The following is a 25,911-nucleotide window of genomic DNA, read 5'->3' as shown; positions in this document are numbered from 1 at the left end:
ATCAGACTCGATGGCCTGCCACCTGGCAGGAGGCCCTTCATTATACCCAGCAGAGCGAAGGTCGAGCGGCCCTGGTAGCTTGTGCCCCCAGTGGTCAGAGCGGAAGGGGTCGGTGGCACCAGGCCCTTGGACGCTGCCACCCGGCATGTACGTAGGCCCTGCACGCCATGCTGTCACCCCTGTTCAGCCAGAGCATTTTGGCAGCAGCTCGGAACGACCGTTCAGAGGGGTATCGCCAATGTCAGGCTTCAGCACCCCTGCGCCTTGCCCTGCCTCTACTTTCCGGGGTAGACGGCTGGGCCTGCTGATACCCGTGCGACCGCGCCTCTCCACCCCTCCAATGTGTCCTCCACCCAGGTGGGCGGGCCCCTTTCCCTAGCAGGCTCTCGAGAGGGAGGGGTGTGTGAAGGTTGTCATTCGGGGAGACGGGCACGCAGCTCTCGAATCCGCCCCATCAGCAGGCGCGGCTATCTGGTTGGCTGTGAGTAGCATATGCTTTTCTCAAAGATTGAGCCATACACGTGGAAGTACACACGGCCGGCATAGTGAAACTGTGAATAGCTCATTAAATCAGTTATGGATCCTTTGATCGCTCCATCTGTTACTTGTATAACTGTGGTAATTCTAGAGCTAATACATGCCGACGAGCGCTGACCTCCTGGGATGCGTGCATTTATCAGACAAAGACCAGTCCGGGCTCTCCCGGCCGCTTTGGTGACTCTTGATAACCTCGGGCCGATCGCACTTCCCCTTGACGGCGACAATACATTTGGATATCTGCCCTATCAACTTTCAATGGTACTTTCTGTGCCTACCATGGTGACCACGGGTAATGGGGAATCAGGGTTCGATTTCGGAGAGGGAGCCTGGAAGGCAGCAGGCGCGCAAATTACCCACTCCCGACTCGGGGAGGTAGTGACAAAAATAACAATACAGAACTCTTTTGAGGCCCTGTAATTGGAATGAGTACACTTTAAATCCTTTAATGATGATCTATTGGAGGGCAAGTCTGGGGCCAGCAGCCGCAGTAATTCCAGCTCCAATAGTGTATATTAAAGTAGCTGCAGTTAAAAAGCTTGTAGTTGGATCTTGGGATCAAGCTGGCGGTCTGAGGTGAGCTACCTCCTGTCCAGCCCCTGCCTCTCGGCACCCCCTTGATGCTCTTGACTGAGTGTCCTAGGGGACCGAAGCATTTACTTTGAAAAAATTTGAGCGTTCAAAGCAGGCCAGGCACCTGAATACTTCAGCTAGGAATAATGGAATAGGACTCTGGTTCTATTTGGTTGGTTTTCGGAACTGGGGCCATGATTAAGAGGGACGGCCGGGGGCATTCGTATTGTGCCACTAGAGGTGAAATCATTGGACTGGCGCAAGACAACCTAAAGGGAAAGCATGTGCATAGAATGTTTTCATTAATCAAGATCGAAAGTCGGACATTTGAAGACAATCAGATACCGTTGTAGTTCCGACCATAAACGATGCCGACTAGCGATCCGGCTACGTTATTCCCATGACCTGACAAGCAGCTTAAGTCTTTGGGTTACGGGGGAAGTATGGTTGCAAAACTGAAACTTAAAGGAATTGACGGAAGGGCAACACCAGGAGTAGAGCCTGTGGCCTAATTTGACTCAACACGGGATACCTCACCCGGCCCGGACACGGAAAGAATTGACAGATTGATAGCTCTTTCTCGATACTGTGTGTGGTGGTGCATGGCCGTTCTTAGTTGGTGGAGCGATTTGTTTGATTCCGATATCGAACGAGACTCCTCCATGCTAACGAGTTACGCGACCCCCAGCAGTTGGGGTCAAAGTTCCTAGAGGGATAAGTGGTGTTCAGCCACACAAGATTGAGCAATAACAGGTCTGTGATGACCTTAGATGTCCGGGGCTGCACGCGCGCGACACTCAGCGTGTGTCTACCCTTTGCCGACAGGTGCAAGTAACCTGCTGAACCTTTTTCATGATAGGGATTGTGTTAGACCTGGCACCATTGGCGTGGGTCTCCCTTCCATTTTTGCTGTTGCCTCATGTGTTTTGCTTGTGTTAGATGCTTTGGGCACTGTGCCACTGCTGTCCAGTGCCACAGTGTGAGTGCTCCCTGTTGTAAATTGATGTATTGATTAGTGGTTCCATGATTGGATGTTTGGTTTACTAGTCAGACCCTAGTACAGTGCACTGAGTGTGCCCAGGGCATGTAAATACAAATGCTGCTAGTGGGCTTGCAGCACTGGTTGTGCCACCCAAAGAAGCGGCCTTGTAAAACGTGTCTATGGTCTGCCATTGCAGAGCCTGCGTGCAGTCTGGTGCTGTCAAGCTGACTGGGCAAGTGCACCCACTTGCCAGTCCCTAAACCTTCCCTTTTATTCATATTAGTCACCCATATGGTAGGCCCAAAGGCAGGGTGCATTGTAAGTAGAAGGTAGGACAAGCCCTGATGTGTGAGGCATGTCCTAATAGTGAATTACAGCCATTTTTGTTTTTCACGATGGCAAGGCTACCTGTTTTCCATAGGCCAGAATGGACTGTTAGAATTATTACATTTTATAATCCTAACCGACTCAGAGAACATGGTGGAAATTCAAGCTTAGTATGCCTGGACTCAGAATAATAACATACATCTTTTAGTAAAGTTTATTTTAATATTCTGTGTTTGCAAATACCACTTTTAGAAAGTAGGTATTTGCTTGTCTAACTATCCAAAGCCTGCCTCTGCTAGGTTGTGTATTCCTTTGTCTGGGTTTGTGAGTGAACAGGCTGGGGGATTCCAGGAGACAGGCTGGGGCAGCCCAGTGGTGAATAGAGAGATCTGCATCTAGATGGGAGGGTGGAGTTGCACCTGGGACCTGAATAGGGCTGGACCTACCCTCTACAATGCCGGCTCCACCCCCTGTGGTGCGTCTGATGTCTCTGCCCTGCACACTGAAAGAAGAGAAGGAAGACTACCAACAAAGTGCTCTAGAACTGTACTTCCCTTCCACAATGCTGGCTCCACCTCCTGTGGGGCGTCTGTTGTTTTTGCCCTGCACTGTGAAAGGAAGTCTGGTAAACAGAGTGCTTCAGAACTGGTTTGGACTAGGCACAGGTCCCTCTCCCCTAAGAGAAGAAAGGATTTTGGGGTATAAATATTGGGACCCTGATCCCATGAAATTAGATCATCTTTGGACTACAAGAAGAAACCTTTGCTGAGAAGAGGAACCTGAAGAAACTGAGGAGAGACTATTTCCAAGCTGAAGTGCTGCTTGGGGGATTGGCCAGCAGTGGTTGCCTGACTGCCTAAGGAAGGAGAAAGGACTTTGTATACTTTGCTTTCAACTTGTGAAGGATCTCCAAGGGCTTGGAAGAGAGCTTGCCCCCTGACCAATGTTTCGGGACCAGTAGACTTCACCAGCCTTTGTGGATTGCTGCTGGAAACGCTGTTTCAGTGGCTACAGAGGCAGGGAGCTGTGACCGACTCTCACGACCGGCCCGGTGTCCTGTAGGACGGCGTCCGCCTCGTACAACGCAAGCTCTGAGCTCACCAACTCTGTCCTGATGCCGCAATGAACTGTTGCCTGCACCGCGACTGGTGGACACTGCGACGTGCAACGCCTCGCTACACCAACTCGTACTGGTCTGAGCGATGCGGTCACTGCTGCTGACTTCGAGTCCTGTGAACGTACCGGGGTTGGGCACCGCCTCTCATGCTTACGACGCCTCGCCCAACTCGCACCGCTATCCGGACTGATCGACGCCAGCTCCCGAACTCCAGCTTTGTCACCGCTCCACAAGCTGGAAGCACTGTAACGAAGCACCGTCTCGCCCTGCAACGCAAGCCTTGAATCCACCGACTCTGTCAACGGGCCGCTGCCTGCACCGCATCGAGGGACATGGCATCCTGCAACGCTTTCATTTCTGCACTGTGACGAACACGAGAACTGGCTCGCACATCCGTGCCGGCGGCATCAAGTAAAAAGTACTGTGACTGAGTCTGTCGACATTTGAGTGGGCCCGGACCGACGCGGTCCGCTGGATTGTTAGACTCTGTGTTATTTCAGCAACACTGTAGCTGGACAAAGCTACCGACTCGCACAGAACTGTGATTTCAGCCTTTTTTTTTTTTAAACATATTTTTTTATTTTAACTGTACAGTGATAACAGACCTGTATCATTGACATATTTCTTGCAGATTATCAATCATAATGACTTTTACCCTGACCAAGACAATCAATACAATGATTCATTACATTTCTTGCTCTCTCTCTCTGACTCTCCGTATTTCCAAGTCCACTGACGGGGACACGCATAATTCCCCTCGGTATAGATTCCATTTGGCACATTTCTTATCCCATTTTTTAGGGCATCCTCGTGCGATAAATACTTCTTTCTCGGACACCATACATTTATCTTATTCCCTACTCCATATTGAAACCCCTGGTGGTCTACCGCTACCCCACCCTCTAGCTAGTTCTCTCCTAAATAAGGTGAATCCTAGCGTTGGAAACTGCTGTTCCATCTCCGTAAGGTCTGTAGCGTCCCATACATTTAACAAGCCTAGTCGTGGCGTCATCGTAACTGTCTTACCTAAAGCAGACCCCAAATGTATCCCAACCCTGTCCCATCTGTTTTGTTATGTTAGAAACTGGCTGGCTGTCCACATCCCTTAAAACACCGGTCATCTAACTTAGACCCTATCCTCGCCAGAGTAGTCCAAGTCAAGTATGAGCGATGTAGTATACGGAGCTGTATTAAGCGATATCTAAGTGTAATGGCAGCCTCTCTCGGGGACATCAATGCTTGCCTCCAATCCTCCTCCTCCATTGGGCCTAGGTCTCTCTCCCACTTCTCTCTGAGCTGCATGTTGTTACTGAGCTTTCTATAAGTGAGGGAAATTGCCTTGGTATGTAACTGGCCGTCTAGGAGACGGTCTTCCAGGGGGGAATATTCAGGTATATCCTCACAGGTGGGAAACGCTGCCAATAAGGCATGCCTGATTTGTAGGTATCGGAAAACTTCATTTGGTGCCAATCGGTATGTCTTCTGCAGCTCCTCGAACCGGAGGATCTTACCCTTCTTAATCAGATCTCCTACCGTTGAGATCCCAATCATGTCCCGTTTGTCGAACCCTGGATGTCGACAGAGCATACCCAGCTTCTGTGCAGACCACGGGATTTAGCCAGTCGCCATATTTGTAGCGTATGCTGGGTAGGTCCCATAAGCTGCATGCATCGCGGGGATGAATAGAGCGCCCCGAGATAGCCAGCCCCTTCCATTTGGTGTCTGTCCAGGGCACACGCCGGATTATCTGGTAGGGTATATTTCCACCTGTTAACCGTAATTAGTTGCGAAGCCCAATAGTACAACCGGACACCGGGCAGTGCAATTCCCCCATCATACCACCCCTTCGTCAATTTTTGAAGCGCTATTCTGGGGACCCTTCCATCCCACAGCAATGTGATTTCAGCCTTTTTAACCAGAACTCTTGTTCTTGAATAGTACTGTGGATTATTTTCGTTGTTTATTGGTCTTGTGGTAACTCTATATAATAGAATACTTATTTTTTTATATAAAACCTTGTGTGGTGTCCATTGTAGTGTTGTCGCTGGGTTACTAAATGTGTTCACAAATGCTTTACACACTGCCTCTGAGATAAGCCTGTCTGCTCTTGCCAAGCTACCAAGGGGGTGAGCAGGGGTTATTTTAGGAGTGTACCCCCTTACCCTGACTAGAGAAGAGGGTCCCTATTTGTCACATGTACCTACCTGTGCCAACTATAGACCCCCAATTCTAACAGATTGCAATTATTTCCCATGAACGAGAAATTCCAGGTAAGTGTGGGTCCTAAGCTCATGTTGATTAAGTCCCTGCCCTCTGTACACACTGCCCGTCGCTACTACTGATTGGATGGTTTTGTTAGACGGGGACCCGGAGGGTCGGCCGAGTACAGGGGGAGAGGCCTCCGGTGAGGGCCGTCTCCGGCGATCGTACAGACAAGTAACTTCCCCCCCACAAATGGACACCACACAAGGATGAGATCTACACACTTTATATAAGGTTCTTGAGGCAAGGTTATCAACGATACAGTGGGGTCAGGACACGAGGATGCTCCCAATTCTAGTCTCTGTAGGGAAAGGGGTAGCGGGACAGTCTTGGTACCGGTCTGGTACAGGGGCGGCAAGAAGGAGCTCACAATCCTCGAGCTTAGGGGTCTGCAAGGTCGGGCCACTGCAGCGCCAGCAGGCTAGGATGATAGTTCTCGGCAAGGAGGGCCGCGGCAGCGCCAGTAGGCTAGGATGATAGTTCTCGGAAAGGAGGGCCGCGGCAGCGCCAGCAGGCCAGGACGAATGCTTTACAACGAGGAGGGCCGCGGCAGCGCCAGCAGGCTAGGATGAGGGTTCACGTTGCAGAGGGGCCGCGGCAGCGCCAGCAGGCCAAGGCGATGGTTCACAAGGATGGGCCGCGGCAGCGCCAGCAGGCCAAGACGAAGGTGCATGTTGCAGAGGGCCGCAGCAGCGCCAGCAGGCTTCAGAGATGGGTTCACAAGGCAGGGCTGTGGCAGCGCCAGCAGTCCGTCAAGGATGAGTTCTTCTCGGTGTCTCTCGACTCCAGGATACAACTCCCTTCCTGCTCTGGAGCTGCCCCAGTTATAGGTCTGGTCTCCTTTGATGTCCGGACCCTCGCGCTTGGAGGTCGGGAGGTCCGGGATGAGGGAGTCCAGACACCCAGCAGGGGGGTGGAGCCAGCGCCCGGGGAGGCCAGGGGCGATCGACACCTGGCGGGGGAGAGCCATCGACACTCCTTCTCCCATTGACCTGCCAAGTGGTCTCTTCACCTCCTGGGTGGATGGTGGTGCCTCGATGTCGGGGCCTGGCCAGGCCCAGGGTTGGGGTCGAGCCGAGGCCACGCGGCCTCGTGATGCAGTGTCCAAAGATGGCGGCTGGGCCGGGGCAATGGTGCTGACGGGGGCCCGGGCCAGCCGATACTGGGGTGTTCGGGAGCTGGAGTCCCGTTGGGGACGGGTTGCGGGTTGCCTCGGTGGGTGGCTGGGATGGTTCTTTCTGGGGATACAGGGAGAGCCGGTGTCTGGGCCCTATCATGCGGGGAGGGAGCGGGCCTTCCACGAGGCCTGTCCAACATGCGTCCCCCCCAGCTGAAGGCAGGGAGAGTCACCCATCCTCTTGGGTACTCTCCTCGCCGAGGCGGAAAAAGCGTGACAGGCCGTCCGCGTTGGCGTGGTCCTGGCCAGGACGATGCTCCACAGTGAAGTCCATCCCCTGCAAGGAGATGGACCATCGCAACAGTTTTGGGTTCTCCCCCCGCATTTGCATCAGCCATTGCAGGGGTCGGTAGTCTGTCTGTACCCGGAAATGGGTACCGAAGAGGTAGGGCCGGAGTTTCTTGAGGGCCCATACCACGGCGAAGGCCTCCCGCTCGATGGTGCTCCAGCGCTGTTCTCGGGCCAGCAGGCGTCGGCTGATGAAGGCCACTGGCTGATCGACTCCCTCGGCGTTGAGTTGAGAGAGGACTGCCCCAACGCCATGATCTGAGGCGTCCGTCTGTACTATGAACTCCCGGCTGTAGTCGGGGGCCTGGAGCACGGGGGCGGTGAACATGGCGGTCTTCAACTTCTCGAAGGCCACTTGACAGTCTGGAGTCCAGTGGATTGTTTTGGGGTTTTTCTTGGATGTGAGTTCTGTGAGGGGCCCCACAATGCTGCCATAGTCCTTCACAAACCGCCGGTAGTACCCAGTGAGCCCCAGGAAGGCCCGGACTTCGGTTTGGGTAGTAGGGGGTTGCCAGGCCTGGATGGCAGCATCTTGAGCTGAAGGGAGGCCACCAGACCGCTCCCCACTTGGTGTCCGAGGTAGGTCACGGACCCCTGGCCAATCTGGCATTTGCTGGCTTTGATGGTGAGGCCGGCCTGCTGGAGGGCGTGCAGGACTTCTCGGAGGTGGTGGAGGTGGTCTGCCCAGTGGCGACTGTACACAGCAATATCGTCCAGGTAGGCGGCGCTGAATTCTTCGAGGCCCGCCAGTACCTGGTTCACGAGTCGTTGGAAGGTAGCTGGAGCGTTTTTCATGCCGAATTCGCATCACCTTGAAGTGGTAGTGGCCATCTGGGGTAGAGAAGGCGGATCGTTCTTGGGCCCCGGGTGTGAGGCCGATTTGCCAGTAGCCCGCTGATAGATCGAAGATGCTCAGGTAGCGGGCGGCCCCCATGCGGTCAACTAGCTCATCTGCCCGGGTACGGGTGGGGGGGGGCGTGGCTAGCCGAGCAGCGAGATGGCCGCTCTTTGAGTGAGCTCCGCCGGCTACGTTCTATAATCCTGAATTGATCCTTCTCCAGGTCCTTGCGGACCCCCGTTGTCTCAGGAAACGACAACGGAAACCCAGGAGATCCTGCTGCCGGAGTTTGGGGCGCGTGGCTGATCGGATCGCAGAGCTGCCACCGCTTGTGGGTTTGCCGGCCTGCACACCTGCTACAATCCTCGGCTGAGGAGCTGGCACCTGGACGTTGCAGGCTACTACAGGTCGCGGCTTTTTGGGGCCTCTGGAGATCCTGCAGTCGGGGGGTGCGAGACCCCGACATCTGCAGGGCCGCTGCTTGGGCACACTTTGGTGGGTCCCTGCTGCGACTGGGAGAAGGACCGGGGCGCAGCTGACTGGAAGGGCGCAGGAGGCAGACGATCCCCCTCCTTGGCGGCAACTCCTGCTGAGGCTCCGGTGTCGGGTCGGCCATACTCCTAGGCTGACGCAAGCTAATCGGCGTTGTCGAGACCCGGCCGAGGAGCTGTGCCTATTCTTGTACAACCACCTCCGGCATCGAGTGAGGTGAGGAGTGGGACTGCGGGAGGGGTAGAGGACACCCGACACCCCTCACAATCACGCCATTTTATCGGAGTGGTGCTGCTGGCCTTCGGTACCGTGGGTGGACCGCTGATTGCACCTATGTGACCCGAGGAGACCGGAGACCTGAAATCAAACCCCCTGCTCCTGGCTTCGGAGATTTCTTGGGCCGGACTCGACGCTGTGTGGTCCCATTGCCGGCATAACAGCACCCGCCATTTTGGGGCTTGTGAATATTATAGACTGCACATTGCTGTAGGCGTGGCCCTGAGAGATTGCGCAACTGTGACCTGAGAGACCGGTCTGTGAATCTGCACCCCCAGGAATTTGCCCATACTGCTCGGGCACAGCGTCAGCTAGCGCGCAAAACGCCTACTTGCTGGAGTGGTTTGCACGGGGCACTCGCTGCCACATCACAGCCGCTAAAATGGGGAAAAATGAGGCGAGGCAGCCCAAAATTAGCTTTGAAAACAAGAAGCCTTCAAAACACTCAACAACTGAGACGGAGGCTGGGGAGTCGTCGGCGCAGGGACCACCGGCGGACATAGACTTTGGGGCGCTTATTATGGAAGTAAGGTCCAGCTTGAAAAGTATTGACACCAAACTAGACGCCATGTCCTCGCAGCTGGAGTCAGTGAAAACCAAAGTGGACGCCCATGAAACTAGGCTAGATTGCTTAGAAAACAGGCAAACGGAATGCTGTGAATTCCAACAGCAGGCCAAACAGCATATCACGTCACTGGAAAGAGAGCTGGACAACTTGCGTGCTATATCGGATGATTTGGAAGCGCGTTCCCGTAGGTCTAATGTTTGTATTACGGGAATTCCGGAGACGACAAACACAGGCAAGATGGAGGTGTTTGTTACAGACCTATTATACGAACTCTTCGACCCGGACCTATCGTCGGTCTTCACGGTCAAGAGGGCACACAGGTCCCTTGGGAAGAAGCCACCGGTGGGTGCACCACCTCATCCCATCCTTGCCAAATTGCTCAATTATCAAGACAGAGACCTCATCCTGAGACTGGCGAGGGAGAAGGGTAAGATTACACATAAAGGAAACAACATCTCCTTTTACCCGGACTTCACCCCCCTGGTGCAAGCGGCCCGTAAGGAATTTCTGCCGGCTAAGAAACTGTTGCTGCAAGCTGGTGTACAATATTCCCTGTTATATCCGGCGAAACTGAAGGTGCTCCACGACAACGCCACACACTTCTTCACAGACGCGAAATCAGCGCTTAAGTTTGCTAGACACGTCGGCAGCACAGGGGCCAGAAGGAAATCGCCAAGGCTGGAAGACACTGCTGACCAACTCAGTGATAATGACTAGGTTAGCTGCCGCTGTAAGCTCTGAGACACTATATGTCTACTTCATTCACGTATTGACTTGGTGGTCGGAGATCCCCTGCACCAACTGCTGTTAAATCTGGACTGAGAACGAGAGGGGTAAGACACTGATATGGCCTCGGATACCCAGCTGTTCTTGCCTGTGCCCTGGTGCCTATGTGAATGTTGCCGAGGTGGGGTTAGTCGGTCCTGGGACGGGGGTACCGTTGGGACCAGGGAGTCTTATTTCCGAATGTAGCCACCCCGCTGACACGGGGGTGTAAGCTGGGCGCACCACGCCCCCATGGGGTGTCTCCCATTGTTGCTGCTGTTGGTTTTATATCACGCTATGCGTGAGTTTCTACGGGGTATGTCACAACCTGATTGGGGGGTTGGTGAGGGAGGGGGGTGGTGGGGGAGTTTGAGGGGTTGTTGTTTTTAGTTACGAAACGGTGCACTGTGGACTTTCTTCTATTTTCCTCTTTGCGCAAGGGGTCAATGTGTGTAATGTGGCCTGACGAAGCTGGGGGTTGGAGCCTGTTGGGGACGTTGATGCTTCCACAGCACTTCCGATATGGGGGGGTTAAGCTATGGACCTGGAACATTAGAGGACTCGGAGACTACAAGAAAGCCCGTTTGATGCATGGTATACTGGCCAGGCATAATGTGGACATTTGTTTTTTGCAAGAGACTCACATTAATACTATCCCTTCACCTAGATTGAAGAATTCCAGATGGTCAGCTGTGTATTCTGCCATTTACTCTAATTATGCGAGAGGGGTGGCTATACTTGTACGCGGGGGGCTGGATTGGCGGGAACACGCTTGCGTGCAAGATAAAGATGGGAGATATGTTATATTACATGGTTCCTTGCAGGGTCGACAGATTGTACTGACTGCCATTTACGGTCCAAATGTAGATGATCCTGACTTCTTTAGGAGCGTCTGGGCGCAGATTGCATTGCTTGATTGCCGATCGGTTGTGATAGGGGGCGATTTCAATGTTGTGCTGGATGATGACGTGGATTGGAGAGGTGTGAGTAGACCAATGCATGCTAGAGCACGTCAGGCTGTCCTTGATGTGATGGAAGAGGGGTTGCTTTCAGATGTGTGGAGGGTTTGGCATCCGGGAGAGACAGTGGGAACCTGTTTCACGTGTCATAAGTCTGCATGGTCCAGATTGGACTTCTGGCTAGTGTCGCCTGAGGTGGCGACGTGGGTGACGGAGGTCGAAATCCAGGCTAGATCACTGTCAGACCATGCCCCTTGCATGTTGGAGTTGTGCCTACCCGATGCTATTCACAGGGCGTTCACGTGGCGTCTACCCCCGCACGCACTCACGGACCCTGTATTTGTTGAGGAAATCAGGGAAGATATCCTCAAATATTTTGCAGAGAATGCAGGCTCTGTTTCATCAGAAGCCATTGAGTGGGACGCCTTTAAGGCGGTGATCAGGGGCCAGTGCATAGAGCGACAGGCGGGAGTGCTACGAACCATCCGGAGAACCCGGGCCCAGTTGGAACGGGAACTGAGGGATCTAGATGCAACCTTTAGACGGGAACCGTCCTTGGAGATTGCGGGCGATTTAAAAACCAAGCTACTTGCCTTTAATGAGGAGGCGGATTGCGTGGTGAGGTTTCTGGGGAGACAGACCGAAGCCCGCAGATATGGGGAGGGTGATAGGCCCAGCAGGACCCTCGCTAGGTTGATAGCTCCTCGTACACAGTCGCATTACATACACACCATTCACGACACAGAGGGGTCCCTGGTCATCGGCCAAGAAGCTGTCTTACGCGCCTTCACTGACTTTTACGCGTCCCTCTACACTTCTAGGCAACCCAAGGCCCCAGCCTCTCTGGAGGGCTTTCTTGATTCTATCGCCCTGGTGTGGTTTAATAATAACTACAGGCAGTACATGGACCTCCCTGTAACCGTTCAAGATATCGTTCAAGTAATCAAGAGCATGCCGGCCAACAAAGCCCCTGGCCCTGACGGCTTGACATCGACCTTTTACAAAACCTACGCAGAGGAGCTGGCGCCGAAACTACACTCTGTGTTCGTTGAGGCCCTCGAATTGAACTCCCTTCCAGACTCCATGCGTGAAGCCTTAATTATTACACTATTGAAGCCTGACAAGGACGAACTGTTCCTAGACTCCTATAGGCCCCTCTCATTGATTAATGTGGACGCTAAGATTTATGCCAAGGTCATTGCGGATAAACTACAACCAATGCTGCCGATCATCGCACTCCCGGACCAGTCCGGGTTTATCCCTGGCCGTGCCACGTCGCACAACCTCAGGACCATCTTCTCTGTCCTACATTACTTACACCCCTCTGTTCAAGCGGCGGTGGTGTTCCTGGACGCCACCAAGGCGTTTGACTCTTTGGAGTGGCCCTATTTGTTTAGAATTTTGGAAAGGATGGGATTCAGTCGAAATTTCATAACTCTGATCAAGCTACTGTACACTGCACCTAGGGCTAGGGTGAGTGTGAATGGCCTCGTTTCCGAACCCTTTGCTATCTCTAGAGGAACCAGACAAGGGTGCCCACTGTCCCCTCTCCTTTTTGCTATTGCAATGGAACCGCTTGCGGCTAGGATACGACAACACCACACTGCGAGGGGAATTGGGTTCAGTTCCCGGAGTTTACTGATTTCGTTATATGCTGACGATGTCACCTTGTACATTGTCAACCCCAAAGATAACATGAACCCGTTGCTCCGAGAATTCGTGAGGTTTGAGGGCCTTGCAGGAGTGTCCATAAATTGGTCTAAGTCTGTTGCGTTCCCCCTCACTGATGGAACCAGTCAGCCGCCACCAGACTACCCCCTACGTTGGGAAACTGACGCTGTTAAATACCTGGGGATCTGGGTCAGTCGGGATATGCAAGAGCTATGGTCACTTAACTTTGGCAGAGCGGGGGACTGGCTGGAGAGGAAGATCGAGGTCTGGAACAGACTACCCCTGTCCCTGGTTGCGCGGATAGCACTGGCGAAAATGGTAGTTCTCCCCAAATTCCTGTATTTGTTCGTGAATGTCCCGCTGCCCATGACGGGGCACTTTCATGCGCGTGTCCGCTCTCTGCTATTGAATCTAGTGTGGGCCGGGGGACAGGCGAGGGTTTCCTGGGACCTGCTCACGCTCCCGCTACGGCAGGGAGGCCTCGGAGCTCCCGACTTGAAGCTCTACTCCCTATGCGCGCAGGCGCAATTTCTGCATTTCTGGGCCTTCCCCACCCCTTACAAACCACATGTGGCGGTGGAGCTAGCCGTTGTTGCCCCTTTGCCATTGCACGCGGCGCTCTATGGTAAAGTCACACGCCCCTCGAAGGAGGTTGACTATGTGGAGATGATTCGCTGGGCTTGGCGCGAATTACAAAACAGAGCGGGACTCTCCTTGCTTTATGCGCCAGCCATCCCCCTACGGGGAAACCCGATGTTACCCTGCCTGAGTGCCAGGGGTGACACTCTTACAATCCGTGGGAAGTGGCTGCATACCTTCGCCGATATATATCCCGATGGCACCTTTAGGGAATTGAGCGCAGGTGAGGACGACCAGCCTGAATCTTTTGCGGACGCGCTGCTATACCACTACCTTAGGGAATCCTGTAGGGGGCTGGGGCCCCGGTTCCCAGAGGAACCGCCGACGCTGGATGCCCTTCAGAATCTGCTTTCGAGACCCTCCCCCAAAAAACTAGTGTCCAGACTGTACAACTGCATGCAAGAGCAAGCCCCAATAACTGTAGCTACGGCCAAGCAGGCTTGGACTGCTGACCTGGTCGACCCCTTGACAGACGCCATGTGGGAATACTGCTGCAAGCAGCTCACGGCGCTATCTCCGAATTATCGATTGCGGCTCATCCACTTCACGTTTTTACACCGGTACTATCGCACACCGGTGCTGCTGCACCGCATGGGCATCCGCACGGATGCATCTTGCTGGAAATGTGGAGGGATGGATGCGTCCTTTCTTCATGTAGCATGGAGCTGCCCTAAGCTGGACGAGTACTGGTCGGACGTCTTCACTGCCATTAATCAAATCATACACAGAAATGACGCACCATCACCGCTTTTGGGCTTGTTGGGATACGTCAAGGACACAGAACCTTGTGATAGGAAACTACATGCACTACTCCTCCTCTATGCCAAACGACAAATATCACTACACTGGGGCAGGAGAGTTCTTCCCTCGTTCACTGGGTGGGTTAGGGATGTGACCTATGGGCATGCACAGCTGACTCATTATTGGGAGACGATGCCTACCGCCTCCAGGCCTATCGATATATGGGAACCTTTCCTACAATGGACTAGGGAGCGTGCGGGCTCGGACGCTTCTGGCGGTTCACCTGACGTAGGTGTCTCAGATGATATGGGATGAGAAATTTGGAAGTGTAGGCGGGTTGTTGCTGATCTGATGCTTTGCGCTGGTGCAGGTTTGCCTTGGGGATGTGGTACGTCCCGGTTCTGCTGGCCTAAGGGATGCATACATTCTGCATAGCCTGGCCACCTCCGTCTCCCTCGAGGCCAAGTGTCCCTGTAGATCACCCTGCTTCGGCTTCCCCCTCCCCCCCCCCCTCAATCTCCGCGATGAAGACTTGGCGCCCGCCAGGCCTCTACCCCTACCACTGATTGACATTCATTGACAGCTGACCAACGCAGGAGCGCACAGCCCTGTGTATGAGTGGGGTACTGTGTGGTTGGAATTATGTACTTGCACCGATGTTTGTTGTTCTTGATTTTCTTTTGTTTGTTTGGGCGTGTTGGGTGAAAACAGTGCTGGTGGACGTATCCTTTCAATCTGCCAGTTCAACAGGTTGTGGCCTGTAGCTAGCTCCGTGGCATTATTGTAGCCTACAGGTTAATTTGATTGTCTACGGCACTGAAAAAATAGAAGACCACTTAACATGCTAAGGTTGCACTGCTCAGATACTTGACTTTATTGTATTGTATGCTTTTACTAGAAGTTCCACAACCCGCTGGGCTATGTTCCCCCGACTGCTTTACCAATTGTGAAATGTGAACTTCATAGCGGCCTGCCTCCGGGTTGTTGGCGTGACGCAGTGTAACTTTATATCTCTTTCTACACAATAAATGTCTTACACCAAAAAAAAAAAAACTAGCTCATCTGCCCGGGGGATAGGGTCAGCGTCGGTTCTGGTAACGGCGTTCAGGCCCCGATAGTCCACACAGAACCGGAGCTCGGGGGCAAAGCCCGGGGCGGCAGCCTTGGGAACCAGTACGACTGGGCTGGCCCAGGGGCTGTCAGATGGCTCGATCACTCCCAGAGCCAGCATTTTGGTGACTTCGTTCTGGATGCAGGAGCGCACCCGATCTGGCACCCGGTACGCCCTGTGTCGAATAGGTGGACTATCCCCGGTGTCCACGTCGTGAAGGCACCAGGGGGTGACCCCGGAGGTGAGGGAGAACAGGTTTGCGAATTGTAGCAGGAGAGCTCGACAGTCTTGGCGTTGCTCTGGGGACAAAGCATCGGAGAGTCTGACCCCTTCCACTGAGCCATCCTGTTCACGGGTCCTCAGTAGGTCAGGGAGGGGCTCGGAGTCTTCCTCCGTCCCACTATCGGTAGCCATCAGGAGGGTGAGTTCCGAGCGTACGAAGTGGGGTTTGAGTCTGTTGGCGTGGAGGACCCGTAGGGGGTTCCAGGAGGACTCCATGTCGATTAGGTAGGTGACGGGACCCTTGCGCTCTATCACTTTGAAGGGTCCTGTCCATTTGTCCTGTAGGGCACAGGGTTCGACCGGGGACATCACCCAGACTTGTTGTCCCGGCTCGAACTCGATGGAGGAGGCATGCTGATCATACCATTTCTTCATGTCCTCCTGGCTGGCTTCAAGGTTGGCTTTGGCGAGCTCCCTGAATCGCCGGGTCTGGTTGCGAAGGGTCAGGAGATACTTATATATATCTGGAGGAGTCTTCTGGGGGGCCATCTCCCATCCTTCCTTGACCAGGCTGAGGGGACCCCGGACGGGGTGTCCGTACAGGAGCTCAAATGGGCTGAAGCCTAGGGATTTCTGGGGGACTTCTCGATAGGCGAACAGGAGGCACGGGAGCAGCACGTCCCATTGGCGACGTAGGGCTTCTTCTAGGCCCATGATCATTCCCTTGAGAGTGCGGTTAAACCGCTCGACCAGTCCATTTCCTTGCGGGTGATAGGGGGTCATGAATTTGTAGGTGACCCGCACTGTTGCCAGAGAGACCTCATGTACTTCGAGAAAAAGTTCGTGCCCCTGTCGCTGACGACTTCCCCGGGGAAGCCCACCCGAGAGAAGATCCCCATCAGGGCTCGGCCTACCACGGGCGCTGTCACGGTCCGAAGAGGAATGGCCTCGGGATAGCGGGTGGCGTGGTCCACCAGGACCAGGATGAACCGGTGCCCTTGTGCTGTTCGGGGGTCCAGGGGCCCCACAATGTCTATTCCCACCCGTTCGAACGGGGTGGTGACGACGGGAAAGGGTTGCAAGGGTGCTTTGGTCTTTCGGCCGCTCTTCCCGCTGGCCTGGCAGGTGGGGCAGGTCCGGCAGTGGTTGGAGACCTCATTTCGCATTTTGGGCCAGTAGAAGTGGGTCACCAGGCGGCTGTACGTTTTGTCTTGCCCCAGGTGTCCGTCGAGAGGCACATCGTGTGCCAAGTTCAAGAGGAAGTCTCTGAAGCGGAGGGGTACCACCAGCACCCGACTGGCCCCCAGCTCAGCAATCCTTTGCTCACTGTAGAGCAGGTCATTGTCCCAATAAATCCAGTGGGCCCCCGAGGTGTCTCCTGCGCTCTGGGCGAGGGCTTGCTGCCGGAGTCCCTCGAGGGAGGGACATGTCCTCTGCTCTTGTCGGAATTGTTCCTGGGGGGCGGCCACCCTCTTGACGCCACTGGGCCAGTTCAGGAAGGTCCCGGAGCCGATCGAGCCCTTCTTCGTTTTGTTCTGGAGGACTGGCTTCTAGGGTGGCTCCCTCTGGGACGATCGGGGGAGGAGGCTCTGGCCATTCGGGTTCTTCGGGACTGGGGATGGCGCAGGCGGCCATGGACCGGGTCGTTACGCAGGCCCATTCAGGGAGGCCCAACATCCCCAGGTGCTCTCTTCTTTCGACGGCTGCCCAGGGGGAACTTTAGAGGTCGTTCCCCAGGAGGCAGTCCACGGGTGCATCATCGCGGACAGTTACTTTCAGCATTCCGGACACTCCTCCCCACTCGAAGGGGACGCAGGCCATCCGACACAGGCTTTCTGAGTTGTCGGCTGACCGTACGGGGCAAAGGATGTTTGGCAAGATCTGGTCCGGGGTCACCAGATGACAGCGGACTGCGGTCACACTGGCCCCGGTGTCGCGGAGGGCTTCAGCCCGGCGCCCATTAATGTTGACCCACTGGCTGTATTTCTGCGTGTTGGCGGGCAGGGGGGCCCGCGGGATCATGTCTCTTTCCCCTAGGCAGACCAGGGACATGGCGGCTGGTTCCCACTCCGGCTGGTCGGGCTCGTACTCCTCAGGGTCTTCTGGGGTTTGCTCTTCCCCCAGGGCGGCGGCAGCGACCTGGCGGGGCATAGGGTTCTGGTTCTTCGGGCAGTTGGGATCATTGGCGTAGTGGCCGGGTCGCTGGCATCGGTGGCAAGTAACGTTGGCCCGGAAACCTGGACGCATCAGGAGGTTTCCCCTGCCGGCCGGGGGCGGGGCATTGCTGGCGGGAGCCACCGGGATGGCGTCTCTGCCCCGACCCTGGCCTCCTCCTCCCCCTCGGGGGCGATGGGGTCCTTGGGCGGCTCTGTTCTGTTCGCTGGGCCCGTTTCGGGCAACTCGGGTGCTTTCCCATCGGTCAGCTTCGGCGGCGAGTTGCCGATGTTCAGTCAGTTTACTGTCGAGGAGGTGCTGCCTGAGCTCGACGAAGCAGTTGTTAGAAAGGTGCTCCCACACAATAAGGTCGAAGAGTTGCTCGTAAGTGGTCACTTTGCTGCCCTTGATCCACCCCTCGAAGGCTCGGCTAAAGAAGTTCACGTACTCCACCCAGGTTGTACCCGGGATCCGCTTGCAGTCGCGGAACCGCTGGCGGTACATCTCGGGCGTGAGTCCGTATCGAGTGAGGAGGGCAGCTTTCATGTGGTCGTAGGATGTCATCTGATGGTCCGGGAGTTGCAGCAGGGCGTCTCGCCCTTCGTTGACAAACCTCCCCCAGTAATACTCTCTGACGACATCCTTGGGGATGTGGACCTTGGGGTCTGTAGTGGCAAGAGTGTTCGGGCGCTCGGGGACCCCGAGATCTTTGTTCTGTTTCCGAATCTCTAGTTCTTTTAGGTTGCGCTCATGTTCGTAGGCTAGCTTTTTCTCTTCTAACTCTCTCTGTCTTTGTTTCTCTTCTCGCTCCTCTCGGAGCCGCAAGTGTTCCAACGTTATTTTTTGTTCCGCCAATTTGAGTTCTCCATCTAAACGAAGTCGAGCCAGTTCCAATTCATGGAGCCTGCTTTTTTCCCGTTCTCGGACCTCCTCTGGGGAGAGACCCGATCTTCTTTCTTCCGTCGGTGTGGTGCTTGTTTCGGGTGCCTCGAGGCTTTGGTTTTGGGGTACGGCCGTACCCGTCTCTGCCCAAGATTCCAGGGCGTTTTTGAAGTCCTCTTTCGTGCTCAGTCCTGTGGTAGCAATGCCTAGTTCTATGCAGAATTGTTTTAGTTCTCTGTGGTTGTATTCTTCTAGTTTTTCCATCTGGAATTTTTCCGTGGTTCCGCTCTCTTTTGTTGACATTGTGGTTGTGTCGTAGGGTGAGTTACTCTCTGTACGATTAGGCGTTGCTTCGGATCGCGCCGCTGGCCACCAATGTTGGACGGGGACCCGGAGGGTCGGCCGAGTACAGGGGGAGAGGCCTCCGGTGAGGGCCGTCTCCGGCGATCGTACAGACAAGTAACTTCCCCCCCACAAATGGACACCACACAAGGATGAGATCTACACACTTTATATAAGGTTCTTGAGGCAAGGTTATCAACGATACAGTGGGGTCAGGACACGAGGATGCTCCCAATTCTAGTCTCTGTAGGGAAAGGGGTAGCGGGACAGTCTTGGTACCGGTCTGGTACAGGGGCGGCAAGAAGGAGCTCACAATCCTCGAGCTTAGGGGTCTGCAAGGTCGGGCCACTGCAGCGCCAGCAGGCTAGGATGATAGTTCTCGGCAAGGAGGGCCGCGGCAGCGCCAGCAGGCTAGGATGATAGTTCTCGGAAAGGAGGGCCGCGGCAGCGCCAGCAGGCCAGGACGAATGCTTTACAACAAGGAGGGCCGCGGCAGCGCCAGCAGGCTAGGATGAGGGTTCACGTTGCAGAGGGGCCGCGGCAGCGCCAGCAGGCCAAGGCGATGGTTCACAAGGATGGGCCGCGGCAGCGCCAGCAGGCCAAGACGAAGGTGCACGTTGCAGAGGGCTGCAGCAGCTCCAGCAGGCTTCAGAGATGGTTCACAAGGCAGGGCTGTGGCAGCGCCAGCAGTCGGTCAAGGATGAGTTCTTCTCGGTGTCTCTCGACTCCAGGATACAACTGCCTTCCTGCTCTGGAACTGCCCCAGTTATAGGTCTGGTCTCCTTTGATGTCCGGACCCTCGCGCTTGGAGGTCGGGAGGTCCGGGATGAGGAAGTCCAGACACCCAGCAGGGGGGTGGAGCCAGCGCCCGGGGAGGCCGGGGGCGATCGACACCTGGCGGGGGAGAGCCATCAACACTCCTTCTCCCATTGACCTGCCAAGTGGTCTCTTCACCTCCTGGGTGGATGGTGGTGCCTCGATGTCGGGGCCTGGCCAGGCCCAGGGTTGGGGTCGAGCCGAGGCCACGCGGCCTCGTGATGCAGTGTCCAAAGATGGCGGCTGGGCCGGGGCAATGGTGCTGATGGGGGCCCGGACCAGCCGATACTGGGGTGTTCAGGAGCTGGAGTCCCGTTGGGGGCGGGTTGCGGGTTGCCTCGGTGGGTTGCCGGGATGGTTCTTTCTGGGGATACAGGGAGAGCCGGTGTCCGGGCCCTATCATGCGGGGAGGGAGCGGGCCTTCCACGAGGCCTGTCCAACAGTGAGGTCTTCCGATCAGCCCCGCCGGGGTCGGCAACAGCCTTGGTGGAGCGCTGAGAAGACGATCAAACGTGACTATCTAGAGGAAGTAAAAGACGTAACAAGGTTTCCGTAAGGGGAACCTGTGAAAGGATCATTATCGGCATAGCGGTACGAACAACGAACAGTGCCAGCCCAAAACCCTCAGCCGCCTCCTGCGAGCACACCTTAGGCACAGGGCCCGGCCCTGCACTTGCACGTCCCGGCTGGCGGAGCGGTCCGTAGCCGCATGGGGTGCTTTGGTGAGGACTGGGCCTCAGCGGGCCTTCCTCCACCCCGGGAGGACCCAACTGACTGAGGTATGGGGGCAGCCCCTGGCCCCTGTCCCTCTCTCTGGGAGTGGCACAGCAGTGGGCACTCCTGAGACAGAACTGATTCTCCCCGGCATGACCCCCACTGTGGGGGGAAACCAAATGGCAGTGCCTCCCCGAGCTGGGACTACCCCCATAAAGGCCTTCCCGTACCTGAGTCCTGGCCCATCTGGGCTTCGGCTGATGGAGGAGTGGCCCTTCTCGTGCTGCAGGACGGCCTGGAAGAGAAGGAGCCGAGGGGCTGTGGGGGGACCGCTAGCTGCACTCGGTGGGAGGCGTGCGGGATGAGGAGCTGCCTGGCTCTCTCCTTCTGGCGCCTTCGACCAAGGCAAGGGATGGGTGGGTGTCCCACCAACCCGCCGGCACAGCTCGGCCCGCCTGCCGACGGACAGCTGGTGTGCAGGTGGGGCGACCCTCCCTATTGCCAGGTACCTGATTTGACCCGGTCCAGTGCGGCCGGGCCGAGGGGTTTGAAGATTCGCGTGGTCCCTCCTGGTTACCCCACGAGGGACTGGTGGCGATAGGGCTGCTGCCTGCTCCCATCACTCTGGGAGCCCCCCTCGCCAGCGAATGGGTAGAGGACTCCCGGGACGAACGCCTGGTAATGCTTTTTTCTACCAATGGTGGAGTCTGGCATCCAGAGGAGAAGCCTGGAATGGGGAACCCGGGCCGTCTTGCCATGCAGGCAGTGGACGGACGACGTCGCCATCCTCCCGCCTCTCCTGCACCCTCAGGTGGGCAAACAATTTCGAAAAGTTGCCTGTGACTCTAGGCGGTGGATCACTCAGCTCGTGTGTCGATGAAGAACGCAGCTAGCTGCGAGAATTAGTGTGAATTGCAGGACACATTGATCATCAACACTTCAAATGTACCTTGTGGCCCCGGGTTCCTCCCGAGGTAATGCCTGTCTGAGGGTTGCTCGATCGTCAATGTATGTATGTATGTATGTATGTATTGCGATTTATATAGCGCACGTATCACCCGAAGGCATCAAGGCGCTTGCTTAGGGAACCCGTCCTGGTATTCCCCTGTGAGATACCCCGGCAGGGTATCCGCAAGGTGAAAGCCAGGCATCCCGCCGCGAGGGGCCGTTGTGGAGATTAAGCAAGCTATTGCCCAGAGTCGCAGAGTGTGAACCCGTGAATCGAGTAGGTACCGGAGCAAGAATTGTCGAGTCCATGGACATTTTAGGACTCAAGACCCCGCCGAGCTGGGAATTGAACCCTGGGACCCGGGCTGACCTCTGCTTCCAGGTCTGCCTCCTCTAACCAGTGAGCCACACTTCTCACAATCGCTCCGGCGCTTCCCTGGGACGCGGCTGGGGCCGTTGCAGGGTTTAGCTCCGCTTTCCTTTGTCCCCCCACAAGGTCAGACCCCCCAATCGCCCACGGCAGGCTCCCTCACCAGGTCCTATCATGAAGGTACACCGCAGGCGTGCCTAGCTTCTCCTCCCTGCTACAGTGGAGAGGAGGCTGGTGACCGGTGCGCCCTGGGCCCATCCAGGGGCACCTGGCAATGTGCTGCGTGTGGATTTTCTGTGGTGCCCCACCGGCTGCCTGCACGCGTTCCTCGGGCGCCCACCTCTATGACTGGCTTCCCGGGGAGGGTAGAACCCCTGCCCTGCCAATCCGAGGAAAAGAGGGCGTGCTGCCGGGACGCCGGCCCTCCTGCAAAAGCAGGGGCAGCTGGCGTCCCACAGCTCCCCCTAAGCTTTGACGTTTTTTGACTACGACCCCCAGTCAGACGTGGTGACCCACTGAATTTTTGCATATTACTAAGCGGAGGAAAAGAAACTAACCTGGATTTCCCCAGTACTGGTGAGTGAAGACGGAAGAGCCCACCGCGGAATCCCTGTCCAGTGGCGGGTGCGGGAAATGTGACATACAGAAGATTGACTCCCAAGCATCGCTCAGGGGGCCCAAGTCCTTCTGATCGTGGCTCAGCCAGCGGGCAGTGTTAGGCCAGTAGCGGCCACCAGTGCACCGGGATCGGGTATTCTCAGAATCGGGTTGCTTGGGAATGCAGCCCAGAGCAGGTGGTAAACTCCATCTAAGGCTAAATACAGGTGCGAGGCCGATAGCCAACAAGTTCTGTAAGGGAAAGTTAAAAACAACTTTGAAGGGAAAGTTCAAGAGGGTGCGTGGAACAGTCGAGACGTAAATGGGTGGGGACCGTGCAGCCCACCCGGAGCATTCAACACGGCGGGAAGGTTGGTGGCTCAGGAGTTACGGATCCCCTCTGCGGGACCGGTGTCCAGGCCCTATCTGGCCCCCCAGGGTACATTTCTTGCTAGATGCAGCCTTCAAGGCGCTGGGACTGGAGTGGCCCGCACCTCGGGCCGAGTCCGCTGGATCTCCTCCTCTGCAGCGCAGACGCTCCACCGAATGGCAGCGAGTTGGGAGATTGCCTCTGCCGGTGAAGCCCGACCTCTCTGCGAGCCTCTTGGAGAGGGAAGCAGCTGTTTCTTCTGTGGCGCTGGTGACTGATAACAGGGGGGTTCCTTGAGGGATGGAAGCCTGGTGTGTAGTAGAGAGTGTGTAGTAGAGAGTGGTAGAGTGAGTAGTAGAGAGTCAGTAGTACAGTAGTAGAGAGTGTGTAGTAGTGTGTATTAGAGAGTGTGTAGTAGAGAGTGAGTAGTAGAGAGTGAGTAGTAGAGAGTGTGTAGTAGAGAGTGTGTCATAGAGAGTGGTAGAGTGAGTAGTAGAGAGTGAGTAGGAGAGTAGTAGAAAGTGTGTAGTGGAGAGTGTTTAGTAGAGAGTGGTAGAGTGAGTAGTAGAGAGTGAGTAGAAGAGTAGTAGAGAGTGTGTAGTAGAGAGTGTGTAGTAGAGAGTGAGTAGTAGAGTAGTAGAGAGTGTGTAGTAGAGAGTGAGTAGTAGAGTAGTAGAGAGTGTGTAGTAGCGAGTGCGTAGTAGAGAGTGGTAGAGTGAGTAGTAGAGTGAGTAGGAGAGTAGTAGAGAGTGTGTAGTAGAGAGTGTATAGTAGAGAGTGAGTTGTAGAGAGTGTGTAGTAGAGAGTGAGTAGGGAGGAGACACTTCACCTGCTGTGAAGGAGGTAGACCTTAACCTCTGTTGCGGGATGACATCACTTTCATAGTGGTCACTGGAAAAAACGGAGGTGCTCTGCTAAAGTGTTATGACGGCTAGCACTGGCCACATAATAGCGCTTTGTTTTATTATTGCTAGGAATCTCTACTAACAATTAAGAAAGCCACACAGCTCGCGCAGAGCTATTCGGCTCTGTTAACATGTTTTTTTTTTTAAGATGTTGCACAGCAGCACGGGCTGCTATGCAGCATGGCTTCAAGTAAATAAAGATAGCGATACGGCATGGTCAACGCTGGGCGCGCAATAGTGCTTTGTTTTTATTTACTTTGAGCCATGTTGCACAGCAGCCAGCGCTGCTGTGCAACATCTTTAAAACATGGATAACGTCAATATGTCTCAAATAGGCAAAACTGAGTGGCTTTGTATTTGCCAGTAAGTATTTCGATTTCTGTAGCACTTCACACCTCCGATGTGGCATCGACATGCATGAGCGGATGGATAGCATGCTTGCCCGACCTACTGGAATACGACCTTGTAGGCACTGAAGACCCTTAATGCTCTTGTTGCGCCAAGTGCCTGCTATATAAAACTGCAAATAAAAAAAAATAGTACTTCACAGGTATTTTAAAAGCTCATTTCAAGGGTATTTTCAAGAAAGGACCCATTGATATTGAAGTGAGAAACCGTGCACCTCTCTCTAACAAACAGCCACAATTCTACAAAAAATGCAAGTGAATCTGCCTTTTTTTTCTGTCAATTACATTATCCCGTGCCCCAATCCCACCCCCTTCCCAGCAGTGAAAGTAGAAGGCTAGCTACCTGCCAGTTCAGAATCCGTGTGACGAGCATGGCCACGCCCTCTCATGACACTGACAGCTGAATTTTGTAAGTGCTTCATCCAAGCCGGGCCCAATTATACTTTCTTGTTTCTGCCTTCCTCTATTGATGCTACAATATGTTTACAATATGTAAAGCGTTTTAGCTACCGATCAGAGCTACATCTAAGCCCCACAAAACTCACAAATACAACAATAAAACAAGCATTGGAAATGCAATAGGTCTCGGATTTATTTGAGTTAGAGCTAATTGCATTGTAAATGGCAATGTCTTCTAGCCATGTATTATGGAGTGTATGCATGTGGTGTGTAATGGAATTATGTGGTTTGGATTGGAATTGTTCACCCTGCACTCTCTCACACTCACCACTCTGCACTCACCACTCACTACTCTGCACTCACCACTCACTACTCTGCACTCACACTCACTACTCTGCACTCACCACTCACCACTCTACACTCACCACTCACCACTCTGCACTCACTACTCCTTACTCTGCACTCAATACTCACTACTCTGCACTCACTACTCTGCACTCACTACTCTGCACTCACTACTCTGCACTCACTACTCACTACTCTGCACTCACTACTCTGCACTCACTACTCACTACTCTGCACTCACTACTCTGCACTCATCACTCACTACTCTGCACTCACCACTCACTACTCTGCACTCACCACTCACCACTCACCACTCTGCACTCACTACTCTGCACTCACTACTCTGCACTCACTACTCACTACTCTGCACTCACTACTCACTACTCTGCACTCACCACTCTGCACTCACTACTCTGCACTCACTACTCTGCACTCACTACTCTGCACTCACCACTCACTACTCTGCACTCACTACTCTGCACTCACCACTCACTACTCTGCACTCACCACTCACTACTCTGCACTCACCACTCACTACTCTGCACTCACCACTCTGCACTCACCACTCTGCACCCACCACTCACTACTCATTACTCTGCACTCACTACTCACTACTCTGCACTCACTACTCACTACTCTGCACTCACTACTCACTACTCTGCACTCACTACTCTGCACTCACTACTCACTACTCTGCACTCACTATTCTGCACTCACCACTCACTACTCTGCACTCACTACTCTGCACTCACCACTTGTTAGACGGACCGGGAGGGTCGGCCGAGGACAAGGGGAGAGGTCTCCGGGGAGAGCCGTCTCCAGCGATCGTACAGACAAGTAACTTCCCCCCCACAGATGTACACCACACAAGGATAAGGTTCAACGTTACTTTATAAGCAATTCTTCAAGTACGGTGAAATGGTACAAGGAGGTCTGGACTCAGGGGTCCCCTCTATGCTAGTCTCTTGGTTGGGAAAAGGGTAGCGGGACAGTCTCGTTACCAATCTGGTAGATGAAATAGCTCACAATCCTCGAGCTCGGCGTTCTAGATGATCGGGCCGCGGCGGAGCCTGCAGGTCCCGGGATGGTTGAAGGTAGCGACGGTCCGCGGCGGAGC

The 25,911-nt window shown here is 54.7% G+C and overlaps 1 non-coding gene and 1 pseudogene across 1 annotated transcript; both read left to right on the top strand.

Moving 5' to 3' along the window:
- The first annotated feature begins 471 nt into the window (after nucleotides 1-471).
- LOC147737053 (18S ribosomal RNA) lies at nucleotides 472-1,545 on the top strand (annotated as a pseudogene).
- A 19,749-nt stretch (nucleotides 1,546-21,294) lies between these two features.
- On the top strand, nucleotides 21,295-21,448 carry LOC147737052 (5.8S ribosomal RNA). The gene has a single exon (XR_015300151.1). It is a non-coding gene; the product is annotated as a 5.8S ribosomal RNA (ribosomal RNA).
- Nucleotides 21,449-25,911: the final 4,463 nt, after the last annotated feature.

This window comes from Lissotriton vulgaris, chromosome 1_1 (assembly GCF_964263255.1).
Source record: "Lissotriton vulgaris chromosome 1_1, aLisVul1.2, whole genome shotgun sequence".
Taxonomy (NCBI): domain Eukaryota; kingdom Metazoa; phylum Chordata; class Amphibia; order Caudata; family Salamandridae; genus Lissotriton; species Lissotriton vulgaris.
Note: the sequence above shows the minus strand (reverse complement) of the source record. Positions and strands in the feature narration are given on the sequence as shown.